A 20,528-nucleotide genomic window follows, 5' to 3' on the forward strand; every position below is an offset into this window, starting at 1 on the left:
TTATTACTAGTTTTATTGGATCAAAAACCAAGAAACTAAGGAATCGCCATCTTAAAATCAAGGACTAGTTTACAACACAGAGGTGCAGCAGAACACAGGGAACTGAAATACTGTCTGAAACAGGCGTGCCAAACAGAATAACAGAAGAAGTGAATGGCATTCACAACTGCACACTTTTTTTTTTTTTGCTAAATCTTTTATTTTTTATTTTATTTTCATTTTTTGCATCTTTTATTTAAGAAACAAATTTTTTCCTTTTTTCCTCACTTGATTTTAACTTTTTAATTATTACATTTTTAGGTTCAATCAGCATTATTACTACTGCTATTTTATTTTTTTTAAGTGCCATTTTATTTTCTCTTTATTTTACATTGGAATTAGTGTTCTTCATTTTATTTTCATTTCTCCTTTAACATTGTTTAACCCTATCTCAACACGATCTTTACACCATCACTCTTTCTAACCTTCCCCCTTTTGCTATCCTGTTCATCTTAACCCTTTCCTGCTTTAGATTTTCCTTACTCTTTCTGTCTCCCCCCTGCTAAAATTTCTACCCTACTTATATATCTAATTTCCAATCCCCTGTGCCAAGTGCATACACACCCCTCTCTGAGCTGTATTAACTAACAAACAAAAAAAAATTATTTTCCTCACTGTACTTTTGATGCTGTTTGGGGGAATGTTGATTATATTGTATTTTTATGCTTTTAAGTGAGAGTATTTTGCTTATTCTTTTGTTGTTTCTGTTGCTTGGTATTTTCTTATTTGATTGGTTTTTTTGTTTTTTTGTTTTACTCCTGTTTTCCCTTCCTTTGCTGGAAATTAGGGGGTGTTGTAGATTGTATTCTTCTCCAGGTACTGCTGCCAGCATTTGCTGGGGTTAGTGGTTGTTCTATTGAAATTCTCTTCCCATATATATAGTTTATTCCCCATTTATCTCTAAGTCTCTTCTCTCTCTCTCTCTCTCTCTCTCTCTCTCTTCTCCCTGTCTCCCAATTTCATTTCGACACTCCTTTTTTTTAATATATATATATGGAGAGAGGGTTTTTTCCTATCTTTTTCTTTTGCTCCCTCCCTCTTCTCTTTTTACTCTTCCTCTTTCTCTCCTTTCCCTTAATTTGCCTTTCCCTAGTGGTCAACTTTATTGGAGGTTATTAATATCACAAATGCATTTCTGTTCAGTGCCTTGTGTGTTGTACCTGATTGTGTTGTATTTTGTGCCTTTAAATCAACGCAGGAGAGAGATCTACATAACCAGACATCCTGAAAAGAGAGACCATGGGGAGACAAAGAAACAGCCCACAAATGAAAGAAAAGCAGGCATCACCAGAAAAGGAAGTAAACAAGTTAGAGGCAAGCAACCTACCAGAGCAAAAATTCAGAGTAATGATCATAAGATGGCTAAAAATAATGGAAGAAAATTTGACAATATGAGGAAGACCCAAGAGGAAATGAAGAAGAACCAAGAGGAAATGAAGATGAATCAAGAAGAAATGAAAAATGATATCGCTACTATGAAGACCTAAATAGAAAGCATCAAGAGCAGACTAGAAGAAGCAGAGGACCGCATGAATGAGCTAGAAGACAAGATGGAAAAAAATACCCAATTAGAGCAGCTTCTAGAAAAAAAAATTAAAAAGCAGGAGGAGCACCTAAGGGAACTTTGGGACAACACAAAACAAAACAATATTAGAATAATAGGGGTTCCAGAAGGAAAGGAAACTGAGGAAGACATGGAAAACGTATTTCAAGAAATAATGACAGAGAACTTTCCTGAGATAGAGAAGAAAAAACCAACACAAATCCAACATGCTCACAGAGTCCCAAGCAAAACGAACCCCAGAAGACCGACCCCAAGGCACATTATAATTAAACTGGCAAACATCAACGACAAAATAACAATCTTAAAAGCAGCCAGAGAGAGACAGAAAGTTACATATAAAGGAACCCCCATCAGACTAGCAACTGATTTCTCCACAGAAACTCAACAGGCCAGAAGGGAATGGGATGAAATATACAGTCATGCAAAGGAAGGGTCTGAATCCAAAAATACTGTACCCAGCAAGGCTATCAATCAAAATTGAAGGTGAAATCAGGACCTTCACAGACAAAAAAAAGACTAAAGGAATTTATCTCCACCAAACCAGTAATGCAAGAAATGCTAAAGGGTCTACTGTAAAAATAAAGAAATAGGAAGCAAAGAAGGAACACAGGGGTATAGAATAAAAACGGTGTCAAATAAATACCTATTAATAATAACTGTAAATGTAAATGGATTAAATGCTCCAATCAAAAGACATAGGGTAACGGATTGGATAAGGAAACAAGACCCATATAACTGTTGTCTACAAGAAACCCACTTTAGAAAAAAAGATGTACACAGACTGAGGGTGAAGGGTGGAAAAGGTTTTCCAGGCGAATGGCAATGAAAAAAAAGCTGGGGTAGCAATATTTATATCTGACAAAGTAGACCTCAAAGTGAAGGACATAACAAGAGATAATGAAGGCCACTTCATAATACTAAAGGGAGCAATCCAATAAGAAGAAATAACCCTGGTAAACATATATGCACCCAACACAGGAGCACCCAAATACATTTAAAAAAAAACTGCTGGAGGACATTAAGGGAGAGATTAATAGCAATACGATCATAGTAGGAGATTTGAATACCCCACTGTCACCTTTGGACAAATCATCTAAACAAAAAATTAGCAAAGAAACATCAATCCTAAATGTTTGACCAGATGGAATTATTCAACATCTTCAGAACATTCCACCCCAAAGCCACAGAATATAAATTTTTCTCAACTGCACATGGGACATTCTCAAAGATAGACCACATGTTGGGACATAGGCAAAGTCTCTTCAAATTCAAGAAGATAGAAATCATATCAAGCATCTTCTCGGATCATAGTGGCATAAAACTGGAAATTAACTACAATAAAAATAATCCAAAGAAATCAAACACATGGAGACTAAACAGCATGCTATTAAACAAGGACTGGGTTACCAGAGAAATCAAGGAAGAAATTAAAACATCATGGCAACAAATGGCAATGAAAACACAACAATCCTAAATCTATGGGACATAGCAAAAGCACTTTTGAGAGGCAAGTTCATATCTCTACAAGCCTATTGCAGAAAAACAAGAAAAAAAATGGTAACAAATTATCTAACTCTTCAACACAAAGAGTTAGAAAAAGAGCAACAAGAAAAGCCCAGTGTAAGCAGAAGGAAGGAAATAATAAAAATCAGAGTAGAGATAAACGACATAGAGACCAAAGAAACAATACATAAGATCAACAAAACCAAGAGCTGGTTCTTTGAAAGGATAAACAAGATTGATGAACCTCTCGCCAGGCTAACCAAGAAACAAAGAGAGAGGACCCAAATAAACAAAATCAGAACTGAAAGAGGTGAAATAACAACAGACCCCACTGAAATATAAAGGATTGTCACAAAATACTACGAACAACTCTATTCCAACAAACTGGACAACCTGGAGGAAATGGACATATTCCTAGAAAAATACAAACTTCCATAACTCAATCAGGAAGAATCTAAAAACCTCAACAGACTAGTGACTTGGGAAGAAATTGAAACAGTCATCAAAAAGCTTCCAACAAACAAAAGCCCAAGGACAGATGGCTTCAAAATAGAGTTTTTAAAAACATTCTAGGAAGAACTAAAACCTATCCTCCTCAGACTATTCCAAAAAATTCAAGAGGAAGGAACACTTCCAAACTCCTTCTATGAAGCCAGCATCACCCTAATACCAAAACCAGATTAAGACAACTCAATGAAAGAGAATTACAGGCCAATATCCCTCATGAACTTAGATGCCAAAATCCTCAACAAAATTCTAGCAAATCGGCTCCAGCAGAATATCACAAAGATCATACACCACGACCAAGTAGGATTTATTCTGGGAATGCAAGGATGGTACAATATCTGCAAATCAATAAACGTGATACATCACATAAACAAATTGAAAGATAAAAATCATATAGCCATATCAATTGATGCAGAAAAAGCATTTGATAAAATCCAACACCCTTTCCTGATAAAAACTCTCAACAAGGTGGGAGTACAAGGATCATACCTCAACATAATAAAAGCTATATATGATAAACCCACAGCCAACATCATACTCAATGGGCAAAAACTAAAACCATTCCCTCTAAGAACAGGAACAAGACAGGGATGCCCACTCTCACCACTCCTGTTTGACATAGTACTGGAAGTAATACCCATTGCAATTAGACAAGAAGAGGAAATAAAAGGCATCCAAATTGGAAAAGAAGAAGTAAAGTTATCCTTATTTGCAGATGACATGATATTGTCTACAAACACACACACACACACACACACACACACACACACACACCAAAAAAAACAAAAAAACAAAACAAAAACAAAACAAAACAAAACAAAAAAAACCTGGTAATAAATTATCTAACCCTACAGCTTAAAGAATTATAAAGAGAAAAACAAGAAAAGCCCAAAGTAAGCAGAAAGAAGGAAATAATAAAGAAAGCATAAATAAAGCACATAGAGGGGGAAAAAACACAATACAAAGATCAATAAAAGCAAGGGTTGGTTCTTTCAAAGGATAAACAAGATTGCAAGATTGATGAACCTCTACCTAGGCACACCAAGAAACAAAGACAGAGGACTAAACAAAAACAAAATCAGACATGAAAGAGGTGAAGTAACAACTGAACCCACAGACATACAAAGAATTATTTTAAAAAATACTATGAACAACTTACTTCAACAAACTGGACAACCTAGATCAGGGGTCTTCAAACTACGGCCCGCGGGCCACATGTGGCCCGCAGAGGAGTCTGATCCAGCCCGCCAGGTTTTTTGGGCAGTGAGCGCAGCTGAGGTGTTACAGTAGGAATTATTGTAGTAGTTCATATAGTCCGGCCCTCCAGCTCTCTGAGGGACCGTGATCTGGCCCCCACTTTAAAAAGTTTGAGGACCCCTGACCTAGATGAAATGAACATAATGCTAGAAAAATACAATTTTCCACAACTTAATCAGGAAGAATAAAAAAATATATATGAATGGTACTATGGCTACTTATGAAACTGAAGCAGTGGCCCCAGAGGATGGCTGGTTAGCCAGAGATTGATAAGATTCCTCAGGGAAGAAACAACCTAAGAGCAGGCACAGTTGAAGAGAGGCCTTCAGGAAAGAACTTGGGGGCCAACTGAGGTGGGGCTCAGACCCTTACCCCCATCTTTGCAGGGGCCTGAACCCTCATCCCTGCTGAGGGAAGTCTCCTGCACCCATGGCGGCTTAACTTCCCATGCCCAGCTCAAATCAGGACCCAGGTAGCTTGGCTGACATCAGCTACCCTCTCACTACAACAGGACTTGTTTGAGTTGTCTTGTACCCATGGTGTGGAGAAGTGGGTTTTTGATATCTAAATCCAGCCTACCACCAGGAATGCTCAGGGCCTACTCAAGAAGACAAATAATCCTTTCCACTAATATTTACAGGGTAAAATAAGATTGTTTTATAGTAATAAATTTGACAGTAAAATAGTAGACAAGTTTTCAGGCTAATTTAAATTGGCTAATTGAAATAAGCAAACACCCTAGAATAATTAATTTACCAGACAAAAAGCTGTTCTTAAAGTCTTAACTAAAATTTTTATTGGTAGTTCATCTCATGATAAAATTGCATAACATGTAATGAACCTAAAGCAGTCATATTATAGTGCAAAAAATTAAAATTTAAAAGCTATCAAGACTACATTATAAAAATTTCAAAAGCTTGCTAATATTTAAATCAAATAAAGGGGAAAGTAGAAGAATATCATGTAAGGAAAAATATCCTGTAAGTAAATTACATCTAGAAAATTTGTACTTTAGAAAATTAATTGTAATGCTAACAACAAGACACCCATGAAAAACACACATAATGTCAAAACAAGCCAGAGGAAAATCATTAGGGCAAAAATGAAAAAGGATTCCAAGTCAAATTTATAGAAAATATTCTTTCATTAACTTTTAGTCGAGAATATGTTTGTATATTTTCAGAAAACAACTCTGAGACCATGTGGATTCTGGCAACAGAGAGGAATTGACAGGAGTGCTCCAGCCATGAAAACAGAAAAGAAGCAGTCCAGAAATGGAAGACGCTGAAGTCACCTTGCCATAATAGCAGTCAGCAGCTGTGTGTCACTGCAGGTTGCCTGGGACCGAATCAGAGAGGGTCGGACCTGCATTACTAACATCTGTCCACCATACAGAACTGAAATATAATTGCTGACATATACACATAAGGAACTGTTTGACATTGAAAATGAGTCTCAAAAGAACTGTTGGCCCAGAAAGAAACTCACTGCAGACTGATTCATTTACCTTTCAGCATAACCATTATTGCCTGTCTCATTTTTGGTTCTTATAAGTGTATTTCCAGGAGGACATGATCTCACTCATCTAGCGGAAATGATGGACAACATAGACTGATGAACAAGAACAGACCCAGAGACAAGGAGGCATGGACCAGACTGTTGGACCTCAGAGGTAGAGTGGGGATAAAAGGGAGAGATCAACCAAAGGACTTGTGTGTATACATATGAGTCTAACCAGTGGTCAAGGACAACAGGGGGGTGGGGTTATGAGTGGGAAGGGGTGGGGGATGGGAATGGGAAGATGAGGACAAATATGTGATACCTTAATTAATAAAGAAATCTTTAAATAAATTACTAAATAAATAAATAGAAGAAACCGAAGCAGTAATAAAAAAAACTTCCAGCAAACAAAAGCCCTGGTCCAGACAGCTTAACAGGGGAGTTTTACCAAACATTCAAGGAAGAACTAAAACCTATCCTCAGACTATTCCAAAAATTTCAAGAGGAAAGCACACTTGAAGCTCTTTCTATGCAGCCAGCATTACCCTAATCCCAAAACCAGATAAAGACACCACAAAAAAAAAGAGAAAGACAGGCCAATATCCTTGATTAACACAGATGCTAAAATCCTCAACAAAATTCTAGCAAATTGGATCCAGCATTACATTAGAAAGGTCATACACCATAACCAAGTACATTTATTCCTGGGATTCAAAGCTGGTACAATATCAGCAAATCAACAAACGTGATACATCACATAAATAAACAAAGAAAAAAATCACATAATCATATCAATTCATGCAAATAAACCATTGACAAAATCTGACAACTCTCTTGATAAAAACTCTCAGCAAAGTGGGAATAAAGAGGTCATATTGATTCTCAATATATATGGAGAATCCAAGATTGCTGCTCGGGTAGGCAACTAGCCACAGCCGCACACAACAATTTCAATAAAATACAACTAAAATATAAAATGGACATTTCCCAGAACTACAGGAAAGTCGACTGACTGGAAATCCTACAACAAGAAGCAAGGAGAAAACCAGAAGGAAGCGCGGAGGAGCTGTAAAAGCCTAAGGTACGGAGACACGCGGCGCGCGGAGAGGACGGAGCCCGAGAGGAGGGAGGCCGAGTGCCTGGCTGGCGTTCCCAAGCGGGAAGGAGAGAAAAGCTCCGACTGTGCTGGGCTCAGCTCCAACTGCTCTGAACCCCAATTCTAGGCCAGACCCTGGGGACCCAGGCTCACCCATAGGGAGCTGGGCTGTAAGGCGGAACTCCAGGGAATGGCGAGAGGAGGTCCTGGAGGCGCGCACAGTGCATGCAGAGAACGGCCGGCCGGCTGTGCCACGGGATTGCCCTGACGGGAAGGAGACAGGGGCTCCAGACTGCTCTGAACGCCACCTCCAACTCCACTTCCAACTGAACTGAACCCCAATACCGGACTCATTGGGGGAGAGCATAGACAGTTTGGCAGCAGGCGAAAATCGAGGGCACCTTTCTCTCAGAGGTGCTTGCAACAAGTACTGAAGGACCCTGAGTCTCAGGAGTCGCATAGGGCGGGGCTGACGGAAGCCAAGGCTGTAGGCTCCACCCTGAAACCCCGCCCCATCAGGAAAGCTGCCTGCGAAGATGCCTAAACCAAATAGATCACAAACGAAAGAAATGGAGGACAAAAAGCGACTGGATATAGAGTTCAAAATCAATATATAAAGAAGCCTTGTATAACAAACGTATAGCCAACATCACACTCAATGGGCAAAATACCAAAATCATTTTAACTAAGAACAGGAACAAGACACTCTCACCACTCCTGTTTGACATAGTACTGGAAGTATTAGCCATTGCGATTAGACAAGAAGAAGAAATAAAAGGCATCCAAATAGGAAAATAAGAAGTAAAACTGTCCTTATTCACAGATGACATGATATTGTATATAGATAGCCCTAAAGACTCCATCAAAAACTACTAGACTTAATAAATGAATTTAGCAATATAGCAGGATACAAATTAACATCCAGAAATCTATGGCATTTTTATACACCAATAATGAACTCACAGAACAAGCAAATAAAAAAAAAAAACATTTACCATTGCAACAAAAAAAATTAAGATACCGAGGACTAAATTTAACTAAGGATTTAAAATACCTGTACTTGGAAAACTACAGATGTAGAAAAAAAAGATAGAGGAAGACATAAACAAATGGGAGAATATACTGTGTTCATGGATTGATAGAATCAACATCATTAAAATGTCCATATTACCGAAAGCAATCTATAGATTCAACACAATCCACATTAAAATGCCAACGGCATATTTCACAGACCTAGGACAACCTCTCCAAAAATTCACATAGAATAATAATTTTAAAAGACCCCAAATAGCCACAGCAATACTTAGAAAGAAGAACAAAGTTAAAGGGATCACAATACCAGATAGGAAACTATATTACAAAGCCACTGTTCTCTAAACTGCCTGATACTTGCACAAAAACAGACATAATAGACCAAGGGAACAGAACAGAGAACCCAGAAATAGACCTGAGCCATTATGCTCAATTAGTATTTGACAAAGAAGGCAAGAACATATTATACAATGGAGTCAAGATAGTCTCTTCAATAAATGTTGTTGGGAAAATTGGACAGATACATGCAAAAAATGAAACTAGACCTCCAACTTACATCATACATAAAAATAAACTCAAAATGAATAAAAGACTTAAAGGTAAGATGGGAAACCATAAAAATATTATGTGAATCTGTAGGTAGCAAAATATCAGACATATGTCCTAGCAATATCTTTACCAATACAGCTCCTAGGACAATTGAAACTAAGAAGACAATAAATATGAGACTACATCAAAATAAAAAGCTTCTGCACAGCAAAGAAACCATCAACAAAACAACAAGAAAGCCAAAACCGTTTGGCTCAGTGGTGGAGCGTCGGTCAGCGGACTGAAAGGTCCCAGGTTCGATTCCGGTCAAGGGCATGTACATTGGTTGCGGGCACATCCCCGGTGGAGGGTGTGCAAGAGGCAGCTCGTCGATGTTTCTCTCTCATCAACGTTTCTAGCTCTCTCTCTCCCTTCCTCTCTGTAAAAAATCAATAAAATATATTTTTAAAAAAAGAAAGAAAGAAAGAAACAAGAAAGCCCACTGCATAGGAGAACATATTAGCCAACATTATATCCGATAAGGTTTTAATCTTCAAAATGTATAGGGAATTCATACATCTTAACAAAAGGAAGATAAAAAACCCAATAAAAAATAGGCAAAGGACCTAAATAGACACTTTTCGAAAATGGACATGCAAAGGCCAATAGACATATGAAAACATGCTCAAAGTCACTAATCATCTGAGAGATGCAAATCAAAACAATGAGGTACCACCTCACACCTGTCAGAATGGCTATCATCAACAAATCAACAAAAGACAAATGCTGATAAAGATGTGGAGAAAAAGGAACCCTTCTTCACTGCTGGTGAGAATGTAGACTGATGCAGCCACTGTGGAAGACAGTATGGAGTTTCCTCAAAAAATTAAAAAAGGGACTCCCATTTGACCCAGTGATCCCACTTCTAGGAATATATCCCAAGAAATCAGAAACACCAATCAGAAAGGATATATGCACCCCTATGTTCCTATCAGTGCAATCTACCATAACTAAGGTTTGGAAACAGCCTAAGTGCCCATCAGCAGATGAGTGGATTAAAAAACTGTGGTACATCTACAAAATTGAATACTATGCTGCTGTGAAAAAGCACACTTACCATTTGCAACAGCATGGATGGCCATGGAAAGCATTATGCCAAACAAAATAAGCCAGTTGGAGAAAGATACATATCACATGATTTCACTCATTTGTGGAACATAATGAACAACACAAACTGATGAACAAAAATAGATCCAGAGACTTAGAAGCATCAAACAGATTGTGAAAACTCAGAGGGAAGGCAGGGGAGGATGGGAAGGGGGCTAAGAGAATGGGAAGGGGGCTAAGAGATCAACCAAAGGGCTTGTATGCATGCATGTAAGCGTAACCAATGGACACAGATAGTAGAAGGGTGAGGGCATGTGCTGTGGGAACAACTGGGGAGAGATCAATAGGGGGAAAAGGAGACATATGTAATGCTTAAAATGATAAGGAGATTTTAAAAAATAAAAATAAAAAGCATCTTTAATGTCCAACATTAAATAAATAAGGAATACACACACACACACACACACACACACACACACACACACACACCGTATTTTCCAGCGTATAAGATGACTTTTGAAACGAAACTGTCAACCGAAAATCGGGGGCAAAAGACCAAAATTGCACAAAAATTACCTGCAGATCTTGACGGCAAAGTAAGTCTTTTCTTTGAAGTGGGGGATAGTCTTATACAGCGAATATAGGCCAAAGCCTATGTTTTAACTGTAAAATTAGGGGGTCATCTTATACGCCAGAAAATACGGTGTGTGTGTGTGTGTGTGTGTGTGTGTGTGTGTGTGTGTGTGTAATATCCAAATTAGCTGGGATGCTGTAACAGTCACGACCGATTCTGGAAGAAGCTGTTCACCAGATGGGCCTGGAGCAGAGACACAAAACTCAGGGGGACCCACCCTCGCTGGGAGACAACACTCCAGCAGTCTTACCTCTGCAAATGAGCTGCAAAATAAACACTTTTTCTTACAGTTCATTGGCTAAGCTACCTGTATGCCACTCACAATGTTCTTGGTAACTAGCTAATAAGAATCCAAGAAGGTGATCTAAGTTTTTTCCACCTCACTCCTGGAGGAAAAAAGAAGGTTCACTGATGGAGGGGCTAAGAAATGTCATATCCTGCCCTGAGGTTTGGCTCAGTGGATAGAGCCTTGGCCTGCCAACTGCAGGGTCCAGGTTTGATTCTGATCAAGGGCATGTACCTAGGTTACAGGCTCCACCCTGGCCAGGGCCCAGGTCAGGGCTCATGCAGGAGGCAACCAATCAGTGTCCCTCTCACATTGATGTTTCTCTCTGTCTTTCCCTCTCTCTTCCACGCTCTCTAAAAATCAATGAAAAAATATCCTCAGGTGAGAAAAGGAAGGAAGGAAAGAAGGAAGGAAGGAAGGAAGGAAGGAAGGAAGGAAGGAAGGAAGGAAGGAAGGAAGGAAGGAAGGAAAGGAGGAAGGAAAGGAGGAAGGAAAGGAGGAAGGAAGGAAGGAAGGAAGGAAGGAAGGAAGGAAGGAAGGAAGGAAGGAAGGAAGGAAGGTCATATCCTAAGCCATCAGTAGGACATCCTCTGAGGGCTCCTGGATAGTGAGAGGGGGCAGGCTGGACTGAGGGACCCCTCCCCCAGTGCATGAATTTCATACATTGGGCCTCTAGTGGTTACATAAAATACGTCTATCCATAAACTATTGCAGAGCCACTAAAAATTACATTCATGGTATAGTGTTAGAAGTCAGGACGTCACCATTACCTTAATTTTTTAAATATATTTTTATTGTATTATAGATGTCTCTCATTCCCTTCCCCCTTTAACCCTGTCCACCTAGCCCCTCTCCCTCCCCCAGGTCTTCACCACCCTCTTTTCCATTATTTTTTAAAATGTTTTTATTAATTTTTAGAGAGAGGAAGGGAGAAGGAAAGAGAAAGAGAAACATCAGTGTGAGAGGGAAACATCAATCTGCTTAGGCAGTCCCCTACCAGGGATCGAGCCTGCACCTGGGCATGTGTCCTGACTGTGAATCTAACCAGCAACTTTTTGGTGAATGGGACAATGCCCAACCATCTGAGTCACATCGGCCAGGGCCATCATTACCTTTAGGGGGTGGGGTGATTGGCAGAGGGCATTAGCAGGCTTTTGAGAGCTGGTAATATTCTGGATGCTGGTTATACAGGTGTGCTCACTTTGTGAAAATTTATTGAGTTGTACTCTTTGGATATGTATACTTTTCGGTACGTATGTTATTCTTCAATAAAAATGTAACTTAAATTGTGTCTTTGAAAGTTTTTAATAACATGGTAATATGTGAAGAAGGCAACCTTAAGTAAAAAAGGTAAAATAAAGAATTGTGCATTCAGTGTAATCTGAAGTTTGCAAATAAAAAATGCATTAAAATATACTGACTGTTTAATCTAGATACTGTTTACTCTATAATCTAGAGTCTAGATAATGAGCTTGAGGGTGATTCATTTTTTAACTTCTTTTCCATTTCTATACTTTCCAACTTTTCTTCAATGGACAGGCATTACGTTGATAATAAGAAAAAGTAAAAGATCAGAGGAGAATGTGAGTTGATGAATCTTAATGAAAACCCCATAGTTCAGGCTGTAAAACTGAGAACTAGATTTGATCAATTCCTGTGGAAGTTATTTAGACTCTTAGGGACTAAGATACACAGAGGATTTATAGGAGGCTGGCTTACAAGCCAGATGCCAGTGGAAAAGTTTTTAGTGACTGAAATATTCTTATCTCCTTTCTCGGGTTATACCTACCAGCTATCAATGTACCCGAGAAACCAAACTGGCAACCAGAAGGTCACTTGCAATTTGAACACATGGAGCTGAATGGTTTTGAGGGCTCTTTGACTGGGTTATTTGTGACACATCTACCAGACCAGTGTTCCAGTTATTTGAACAGCGCTGGACAAACACTGACTCTCCCATGTTTTTTTCCCACTGTCTCTAGCTAGTTACCAGAATCTTCTATCATTACAATATTACCTGCCTCCTATCCTCATTACATGCTACAGTTGCCAAGGTAACAGCTCATTTTACATGAATTACATTCTAAGTTGGAAGCTCCCAGGTGAGATATTGGGAAGCATCTTAATTTCATTGGCAGAATATCTACAAATTGTATTTACAAGAAGTTGTTTGGAGGAAGAGTTAAAGATGGCTAGTTTCATCCACTGTGAGCTTTAAAAATATTTTTCAATGAAAGCGTCTATCATTTCCTGATTTATGTGTCTTAATCAGGAAATGTATCTCTTAGGTGTGGAGATGCATATTACTTTTGGGGCCTTTCGGTTCATGATAAACATCAAGGGTTTTTTGTTTTTGTTTTTTGTTCATTTTTATCAAAGGGTTTGACAATAGTTCTTAGGAAAATGGCTGGCACCTAAAAAATAGGAAAATCATAAAGGGAGTCTTGTGAGAGGGTGATGATAGTGAAAGGTCCAGTGGGCATGTAGAGAATGAGTTAACATAATAGAAAAACTCTAATGTTGTAATTGGGATGAATTACCCTGGAAACCATCACCAAACTACCTAGCTACCTTTATGTTCTGGTTTCTAGGGTAACAAGATATTTACGACCTCAGATGTACATGGCTGGTACTGATGTTCTATTTCTCACTTAATAAGATCACAACCCTTTGCTTTTTATAGTGCTGAAATTTGTAATTCAATTTCAATAGCATTCTGACTATGACTGCTCATCCCTCAGAGCTAGATATAGATAAATAACATGGAGACATCTATCACATGTCCTGCTGCACACCAGAATGCTATCAGTACATGGGCTTCAACTTCATGCCTTGACTCAGCATCAGGGGCCCAAATTCTATAACAACGGAGGGGCTAAAATTTAGCTCCTCTCCAAATCACCATCCTCACCCATTTATCTTTCTTTTCTGATGCTATGCACCTGTTATTTCTTTTAAAAGCAAATGTTAGGTTGAATGAAATGGTATGACTAGATTGCTTTTAAAGTGCCACCCCTTTATGTTCAACAATTCTGTGAAGAAACTGGTAGATTGAGTTTTAAGATGCATTTTGGTTTTTATTCTTATAGTAATTAGGATATTTTCCAAAGGAATTCAATCACATTGGAAATGAAAGTGATTATCCAGAACTGTCCTTACGATAATAATTCAACATTTATTGAATCCTTACTCTGTACTTTGTGCTGTGCTCAGTGATCTATGTGCATTATCCCATGTCACTACCTCTTTTTATAGATAAGAAAATTGGTAGTTGAGTTTTACAGATGAGGTAACTGAGATTGATCAATAGTTTGCCCAAGTAGGTAGTGGAATCAGAACTAGAATTTGGCTGTCTGGTTCCTGTGTCTCCTCTTTTAACCTTTCTATTTTTAATCAGCAGTTCTCAAATTCCAATGTGCATAAAAATTCCCTGGAGAGCTTGTTAAAACAGACTGCTGGGTCCTATCTCCTGAGTTTCTGATTTAGTGGGTCTGGGGCAGGGCCTGAGAATTGGCATTTCTAACAAGTTTCTAGGTGATGCTGATGTTTCTGGAGTAGAGGACCTTCACTCTGTACTCCATGGCCTCCAGTCAAGGTCAAAAAAGACTACAGGTACAATGAAACGAAGCAGGCTTGCTCTCTCCTCATGGCTCAGTGCTCAGGGATCCTGGCAAAGTTCTGACGTTTGGGTTTCAGTCTCTGCCTCTGTTTCTCCAGGAAGACCAGACAACTGACTAGAAATTCCACCATGGGAGAGAACACAGCACATAGACAGTGCTCACAGAACATAATATATCTAGAAAGAGATGTATCTGGGTTAGGCTCAGATTCCAACCTAGTCCTGACAGCTATAAAAAGCTGATGCATATACAATATGATGCTGGTTTTCTTTTAGAAGCAACTCAAAGCGTTAAAGTGGAACAGTATTTGCCGAGTATAGTTGCTTGTCAGTTGGAATTATGATATAACTGACACATTCAGTCTGATGCCGTGTAGGGTCTGAATTAGCACTATCTGTGAAGCTGAGGAACGAGCCATTGCGGGGCAAACTCTCCTCAGAGCTTGTTGTTCACACTTACCTTATAAAGAACATATGTTGCCTTCAGCAGACAGAGAGGCATAAGTAGAGCATAACACTCACCCTACCATAAACTTGTTTCTCTCACTTTTCACTCATTTCCCACCAGGTGCTTTGTACTTCCCTGAGGCCGCTGAGTTTTGAGGCAACAAAGTAGATTGCGTGTTCATTAGTGTGGCTGCACATTAGAATCACCTGGAAAGCTTTTTAAAAATACAAGTGCTGGGCACCCTACCCCAGACCAATTAAATCAGAATCTCTGTAGATGGGCCCTACTTAAATGCATTAAAAACAAATTTGCAGGTGATTCTGTCAGGCAAGGTTAAGAATCAATAACGGTACAAGAAAATAGACTCTGCTGTTGTGCAGACTCAATTTCTAGCTCTGAGTCACTAATGAGAAGATGACCTACCCTCTGGTAAATGGCCTACCCTCTCAGAGCCTCAATTTTCCATGGGTAAAAATAAGCGTAACAATAGAACCCATTGGACTTGTTTTATAGTGCTGCTGTCTTTGAGGATTGAATGGGCTGGTGTATGTATTGCATTATAATTGTACAATGCCTAGCACCAAATGATCACTCACTAGATGGTAGCTAGTGATAAAATTAAGGCATCCCACTTGAGCCTACATAGATCTCACAATCTTTCAGTTAGGACCACTATGATAAGGTAAGTGACTCCGCAGAACATCTACCTTGCAAACTTGTCCCATAACAAATGTGAAAAATGGTGTATCTTTGGATAAGACAACAAGTAAAAGCAAACCAAAAACAAGTAACACTATTACTCTAAGAGACCAACCCACAAAGTACCTCAAGGAAATAATAGACCACTTGGGATTCTCAGACCACGTTTTGACAACCACTGAAGAATGCAATATGGTCTGCACTGTAACTGGTGGCCTCATTAGCTGTTACCAAGAATTTCTAGAGTATTCAGGGGTCACAATACAAAACAAACAAACAAATGACCCTTAATATCTGTTGCCTATTACCTTACAAGATTTACAAATTTATATTAACTCTTTACCCTCTGGTGGCATTTGAGTTGTGACACCTAGTACAGAAACCACTCAGAGACCTTTACAGTTGAAGCAAAAACCTACAAATATCTAAGTGGTAGAAAGGATTTGAGAAGAGAGATGTATCAAGAACAGAATTTCTGCCCTGGCCCGGTAATCCAATTGGTTAGATTCATGGTCGGCAAACTGTGGCTCACGAGCCACATGCGGCTCTTTGGCCCTTTGAATGTGGCTCTTCCACAAAATACCACGGCCTGGGCGAGTCTATTTTGAAGAAGTGGTGTTAGAAGAAGTTTAAGTTTAAAAAATTTGGCTCTCAAAAGAAATTTCTATCGTTGTACTGTTGATATTTGGCTCTGTTGATTAATGAGTTTGCCGCATCATCCTGATATACCAAAGTTAAAAAAAGAAAAACGAAGAACAGAATTTATCAGCCCCTAAGAGACATCAAAGAGGGCTATCTCTTTGTAGGGGCCAGGTATTAGATCTCAGTACAGTTTCAAGTCAAGTTTAAAAATCTAGTATTCTATATTACCTCCAGAACCAAATAAAGATAAAATTGCAACCTCATGTGAGTCTGTTAGTAGCCAAAGATAAGGCACGTGAGAGTCACATTCATTACACCTGGGAAATGCCTTTCAAAACAGATCTGGTTTATGTCTTTAAGCATAATTCTTCAATGTGATAATAAAATGGTCCAGGGTGAATGCAGAGCCTCCACTTGAGGGAGGTACAGAGGGGATGAAAGGAGGCTGCTGGAGAAAGGACAAGGCACTCACTTCCATCCCCACCTGCTTGTTGAAAGGGATTCCCTAGAGCAAAGACAGCTGAATATCCACCCTATACAGGGTCCCTGAATTCTTACCCAGGGTTTGGTATAACTCGGTCATCTTGGGATGGTCCCAGCATGTGGTCTGAGCCTGGTGGCTACAAACGGAAGCATCAATAGCACCAGTGACCACACCACCTCTCACCCCCCTCACACATGCGCACACCACCCACACAGGGATAGGTTGGATGCAAGGAGCTGCAGGATCCAGGGGTGAGCCCTGAAGACCCCAAAGCACCAATGGTTTACCTGGGTAAAATATTTTTTTAAAAAATTTATTTATTTTCATTACCATTTATATCCCCTATACCCTCTTCTACCTTTACCTATGCCTCTCTACCCCCTGCAATCACCACACTGTTGTCTCTGTCCATGAGTTCTTTCTCTTTTTTTCCTTTTTTGCTCAATCCCTCCACACCCCCCAACACCACCACCACCACCGGAATTGTCTGCCTGCTTTCTATCTATGAGTCTGTCTCTATTTTGCTTGTCAGTTCAGTGTGGAAATGACATGTACCGTATGATTTCACTCATATGTGGAATTTACTCAGGACGAATCTTGTGGTCTTGAGATGAGGAGGAAAAACAGGACTGAATGAAGGAACCTCAACAGGGACAGGTAGAAAAACGATAGGTGAGGGAAGGGGTGGGCAAGTGACTGACCTCTCTGTCACTCACTTGATGTAGGGAACTTTATTGGGTGAAATTGCTCTTTTACTAGAGTCAAAGACAAAGCTAGGCTGCTGCCATTTAAAAGTGCTTAGTAGTGTCCTGAGTAACCAGTATCATTTTTTCATTGATTTTTAGAGGTGGGAGAGAGGGAAAGACAGATATATATATATATATATGTGAGAGAAGCACATTGATTGTTTGCCTCCTGTGTGCACCCTGACCAGGGCCCAGGCCAGGAGGATCCTGCAACCAAGGTATGTGCCCTTGACTGCAATCGAACCTGGGACCCTTTGGTCTGCAGTATAATGCTCTATTCATGGAGCAAAACTGGCTAGGGCTCCAGAATAATTCTTAATCCCCACGTAAGAGGGGCTTCTGCTCTTGGACCCATAAGCAAAAAAAAAAAAAGTTATTAAAAAGACATGTACACCTGTGTCACTCGGATCCGCAACACAACACAAAATCCTAAACCTTTGCTCTCATGTTTAACATCTTTCAATCGCAAGGAGAATACTTCATATCTCTTGCCCTACGTACTTGAAACTAAAGGCCATGAAGGTCTGTGAGTTATGCGGCTGCTGAGGTCAGACACTGCTTTGATGTGTAGGGAGAACTTGAGAAGTGCTTAGTAAGAGAAAATTAACTTGTCAAGTTCTTTCTCTCTCAATACTGATAAATTCTTCCATACTATTGTTTCCCAGTAGTAGCAAGCATTGGCTTTCTTGCTTCTCTCTGTGTTCCAATTCATGGTTCCTTGACAGTATGGTAAGTGGGTCTCCATTTTGTACTCTTGCCCCAGGCCAACCCCATGTTAGAAGCTAGCAAAGTAAATGTGAAAAAAGAAATGTGATATAACTACTGGAAAGGAGACAAAATCATCATTATTTGCAGTTGATTCAGTTGTCTATACAGAGAACACCCAAGGGAATCAATTGAAACACTCATAGATTTAACAAGAGAGTTCAGAAAAGAGTTCAGCAAAGTGGCTGAATACCAGTCAATAATTTTCCTGTAAGCCAACAGCAACCAGTTAGAGATATAATAGATAAAAAAAAAACCCATCCATGATTTTAAAAATAGCATAAAATCTCTAGGGATAACTTTTATTATTTTTTTAAAATATATTTTATTGATTTTGTACAGAGAGGAAGGGAGAGAGATAGAGAGTTAGAAACATCGATGAGAGAGAGTCATCGATCAGTTGCCTCTTGCACACCCCCTACTGGGGATATGCCCACAACCAAGGTACATGCCCTTGACCAGAATCGAACCCTGGTCCCTTCAGTCCCCAAGCCGACGCTCTATCCATTGAGTTAAACTGGTTTTGGCTAGGGATAACTTTTAAAAAATGAATAGACTATACAAAGAAAAAACAAGGATATTTGTATACCTCTCAGCAACCAAGATTTGAATAAATTGACACTGATACCATATTTCTGGATGGGAAAGCTGTATTTTGTAAGTGAGCAACTTTTAAAAATTACATGTTTAATTCAAGCTAGTCAAAATTCAAAGTTATTTTACCTTGATAAAGTGATCTAAAATTCACCTAAAAGAATAAATAGGAGAGAATGGCAAATAATCTTTGAAAAAGAATAATAGAGGATCCAAGATGGCTGCTCGGGTAGACACCTAGCCGCAGCAGCTCACAACAATTTCAATGGAATACAACTAAAATGTAGAGTGGACATTGCCCAGAGCTACAGGTAGTCGACTGACTGAAAACTCTACAATAGGAAGGAGGGAGAAAACCAGAAGGAAAATCAGAGGAGCTGAAAAAAAGCCTAAGGTACGGAGACATGCTGCGCGCTCGCACACACGCACTCACGGAGAGGTCGCAGCCGGAGAGGAGGAGAGGGCTGGGTGCTGCCTGGCGTTCCCTAGCAGGAAGGAAATAGAACCCCCAGCCTGGGCTGAACCCCCGAACCGGCAGCGCTGAGCCCCAAGTTATGGGCCAGGCCCTGGGGACCCAGGCTACGGCAGGGGGAGACAGGGCTGTGAGGCGGAATCACGGGGGACGGCGAAAGGCGGGGCCCCCGGAGTCGCGCGCACATTGTGCGTAGAGGACTGAATGTTGACTCTGATGCTGGATTACCCTAGCCGGAAGAAACAAAGCCTCCGGCGGCGGCGCTGAGCCTCAGTCCAGACCGCCCCGAACTCCAGGTCTGGGCCAGTCCCTGGGGACCCAGGCTCGGGCAGGGGGAGACGGGGCTGTGAGGTGGAGTCCTGGGAGCGCGGCGAAAGGCCGAGCCCCCCCGGAGTTGCGCACACTGTGCGCAGAGGACAGTCTGTTGACTCTGATCCTGGACTCCCCTAGTGGGAGGGAGAAAGAAAGCTCCAGACTGGAGGAACGCAACGAGGAGCAGGAGCCCCTGCCGGACACCGGCCAGCCGGGCGCCAGCAAGGAGCCGGGCAACGGGGCCCCCAGTGGGGGGGGTGCCCCTGAGCCTTCAATTGCTGAGCGCGGGCAACGGAGCCAAGGACGGGGGCTGCTTCCTGGGCAGCGCCGACCCCGGTAACAGGCTGAAGCAGCGCAGGAGCCTGCGGAGAACAAAGGGGTGCCACAGGCCAACCTGCTGAGCTCCCAGGAGAAGGAGGAAGAAACGAAAGAAGTTCTCAATGTGAAGAAATCAAGTGAGAGCAAATGATAGTAAAATTACTTAAGAAAGAATACAAAGAAAATCTTGAAAAATCAAAGACTAAGTCAGAACTCAACTCACCAGCCAACATTGCAACATAAATGCGTTTTTTTTAAAAAAAAAAAAAAAAAAGAAAAGAAAAAAAAAAGAAAAAAGGGACAGAATGTTGGAACAGCGGTGACCAGGCCTAGAGTGGCCAGGCACAAGGTAGTGGCAGCTGGGCCCGGAGCAGCA

This window comes from Pipistrellus hanaki, assembly GCF_964339955.1.
Source record: "Pipistrellus hanaki genome assembly, chromosome: X".
NCBI classification, from domain to species: domain Eukaryota; kingdom Metazoa; phylum Chordata; class Mammalia; order Chiroptera; family Vespertilionidae; genus Pipistrellus; species Pipistrellus hanaki.